Here is a 3636-nt window from a genome sequence, read left to right as displayed (position 1 = left end):
CAGTTCGCGAGTTCAAACCCCGCGTCGGGCTCTGTGCGGACAGCTCAGAGCCTGGACCCTGCTTTGAATTCTGTGTCTCCCTCTCCCTCTGCCCCTCCCCTGCTCACACTCTGTCTCTCTCTTTTCAAAAAAAGAGTGGCTCAGTTGGTTAAGCATCCTACTTGGCCTCATGGTTCTTGGGTTTGAGCCCCACGTCGGGCTCTGTGTTGACAGCTCAGAGCCTGGAGCCTGCTTTGAATTCTGTGTCTCCCTCTCCCTCTCCCCCTCCCCTGCTCATGCTCTGTCTCTCTCTCTCTCTCTCTCTCTCAAAAATAAAAGATTAAAAAAAAAATTAAAAACAGTGCTTATTAAGTACTTAATCTATTTAAAGAAGTAAATACTATTCATCTACTATATATAAGGTAACATACAGTGTGCTGTTAGGACCATGGAGGCCAAGTTTCTATTCTCAAGGGATTTATGATTTGGCGGGGGTCTAAAGGAACCAGCATTCTTTGAAATTTAACTGCATGCCACATACCGTGCTGGTCCCCTTTCATCCATCATTTCGTTGAATCCTTGCAATTAAATAATGTCTTCATGGCCATGGACATGGCAGTGGAGTTTCGGATTAAATGATTTACCTGAAGTTACACTTTCAGTACCATTCCAGTTAAGATAGCATGCAGATTGCAGGTAAATACACAAGGGATAATGTGGCTGATATATTGGGAAAATAAAACAGAGTATTCTGCATTCCACCCCTTTTAACATAGTTAATTAGCTTGTTGATGCAGCTCTTAGCCCATCCAGGTGTGGTATTTTCTGGGCCCTTCTGACTGGGACTTGAGCTGGTCCCAATTTCCATCTCAAAAAACTTCCTCCTCCAGTTTTCCTAATCTCGTTCAATGACAACGCCTTTATTTCAGCTGATCGGACGAAGATGCTTAGTTAGTCCTGACTCTTGTCATTTTTTTCTTTTTCTTTGTTTTTAAGTTTATTCATTTTGAGAGAGACAGAGCAAGTGGAGGAGGGGCAGAGAGAGAGGGAAAGAGAGAGAATCCCAAGCAGGCTCCACGCTGTCAGCGCAGAGCCTGATGTGGGGCTCGAAATCCCAAAACGGGAGATCGTGACCTGAGCAGAAACCCTGAGTCAGATGCTTCACTGACTGAGCCACCCAGGCGCCCCCTGACTCTTGTCTTTCTTCCACCCAGGCGCCCCCTGACTCTTGTCTTTAGCACCACATATTCAGTCAATTAACAACTCATGTCAGTTTTACCCTCAAAATATATTTCCAGCGTGAGGTCTCTTACTCCTGCCAGCACTCTGTTCTAAGTCACTGCCGTCTCCTGTCTTTTCTCTGCTATTACCATTGTCACTTCTCAACACAGCTGCCTGAGTAATCTGCTAAAACATGTCATGCCATGTGTATTTTCTGCTCAAAACATTCCATTGGCACTGCATCTTATTCAGAGTCAAAGGCAAAGTTCCCAAGTTGTCCTTCAAGGCCACCCCACCATCTGGCCCTGCTCCCTTTGGGACTTCATTTCCTACCACTTCCCTGGCACTCACTCACTTCAAACCCCACTGCCCACCTTTCCATTCCTCATATACACCCAACATGTGCTTGCCTTGTGGTGTCAGGTTCTATTTCTCAGGAATACGCTAATTAGTTTATTAATTATCTATGTATGTATCTATCTATCTGAGAGAGTGAGCAGGGAAGGGGCACGGGGGGGGGGGGCAGGGAAGAGAATCTGAAGCGGGCTCTGTGCTGACAGCAGAGATCCAGACATGGGGCTCAAACTCACAAACTGTGAGATCATGACCTGGGCTGAAGCCAATGCTCAACAGACTGAGCCCCCCGGGCGCCCCCCAGGAACACTCTTTCATCAAATATTCTCCTGGTTTTATTGTTTATATCTGCACAAGGCGCAAATTGACACGATCTATTTGGAGGGAAGTATGTACGAGATGCCTTGAAATATGCATATTATGTGAACCATCAAGTTTTCCTCTAAGAATTCCTTCTAAGGAAAGAGCACATTATAAATGTAAAGATTTAGAGGCAGAGATACATAAGTAGTACAGTGTATTTGTGAATACTATGAAGATACAGGAAATAGAAGTGTCAAAATGATGGGGTTCTCTAAATAAATCTGACACCCTGGTACCATGGGCTACTGTTCTTCCACTGAGAATCATGTTGTAGGACAGAACTTGTTGAAAATATTCCAGCAGATTACCATTTTACGAAATGACAAAAATATGCCTGAGCCCAATGAAGGGGCAGATCAGGCAGGTACCTCCTTAGGTGTCAATAAAACCGAGAAAAGCTTATTTATCAGAGCACCTTTCTGGAAGAGGAGAGAACAGATACTTGAATGTGGCCATTAGGGTGGGTCTGGAGTGGGGGGATCCCCAAGATCATGCTCCAGTACTAAAACATGGTTGTGAGGGGTGCCTGGGTGGCTCATTGGAGCGTTTGATCTCGGCTCAGGTCATGATCTCATGGTTCGTGACTTCGAGCCCCGTATCTGGCTCACTGCTGTTGGCGCAGAGCCCGCCTCAGATCCTCTGTCCCTCTCTGTCTCTGCCCTTCCCACGCTTGCACTATCTCCCAAAAATAAACATCATAAAAAACCATGGTTACAAAATTTCCTTTTAAGGAGGGTAGGCCCAATTAACTAGGGCTTGTTTGTGGATCTGTGAAGTGCACAAGTTTGGGGCCCGAGTAGCACAAAAAGTAGATGAAGCCTGATCCCTGGTGTTGAGATCCCCTCCTCTGATCTTTTACCGGATACTTAGACCCTCCCTTCTAAAGAAGTATAATGTGACGCAAAGGAGTCTCCGTAGTCTTTATGTGTACGTGTTCGTTGATACCTCTTTAGGATTCTAGGGTTATCATTAGGCTTCGTTGTGCTTTTCAGGCGTGTTTCATGCAGGCTAATTTGGTAAAGGGGAAGAAAGCAATGACTTAAGCAGAGGAAATATTGTAAATTTTATAAAGATAAATCTGAATCATGACAGAGTGTGCCAAGATGGATTGCTCCACAGCGTTTAAAGATGCAATGGAGGAAAATGGGGACAGAGAAGAAGTCTTTAGATTTGAGGGTGGAAGGTTGAGAGCAACCTCGAAAAGGCGGAGAGCTCAGTGGCAGAAACAAGCCTGCCATCCATTGAAGACTCGAAGAGAGAAAAATACTAATTTTAACAGAAAAAAATCAACAAATGAATTTCAAAGCAATATCGAGGATAAAACTGCCTTCTCTGGGGGCGCCTGGGTGGCTCAGTCGGTTGAGTGTCTGACTTCGGCTCAGGTCATGGTTTCGCGTGCGTGGGTTCGAGCCCCGCGTCGGGCTCTGTGCTGACAGCTCAGCCTGGAGCCTGTTTCGGATTCTGTGTCTCCCTCTCTCTGCCCCTCCCCTGTTCATGCTGTCTCTCCCTGTCTCAAAAATAAATAAATAAATAAATAACGTTAAAAAAATTAGAAAGAATAAGTAACTTAATCCTCGAACCTCATAACAACCATATGAGGTCAGGCATTATTATCCCCATTTTGCATATGACACACTGAGTCAGAGATCTAATAACATGTCTAAGCTACTGCAGTTAGTAAGCGGTAGGGATAGGATTTAACGTAGGTGCTTTAAACAG

The 3636-nt window shown here is 45.0% G+C and overlaps 1 non-coding gene across 1 annotated transcript; it reads left to right on the top strand.

Moving 5' to 3' along the window:
* The first annotated feature begins 3257 nt into the window (after positions 1 to 3257).
* TRNAR-UCG (transfer RNA arginine (anticodon UCG)) lies at positions 3258 to 3341 on the top strand. The gene has a single exon. It is a non-coding gene; the product is annotated as a tRNA-Arg (tRNA).
* The last annotated feature ends 295 nt before the right edge of the window (positions 3342 to 3636 follow it).

The sequence above is a fragment of the Neofelis nebulosa genome, chromosome X (assembly GCF_028018385.1).
Source record: "Neofelis nebulosa isolate mNeoNeb1 chromosome X, mNeoNeb1.pri, whole genome shotgun sequence".
In the NCBI taxonomy this organism is placed as follows: Eukaryota; Metazoa; Chordata; class Mammalia; order Carnivora; family Felidae; genus Neofelis; species Neofelis nebulosa.
Note: the sequence above shows the minus strand (reverse complement) of the source record. Positions and strands in the feature narration are given on the sequence as shown.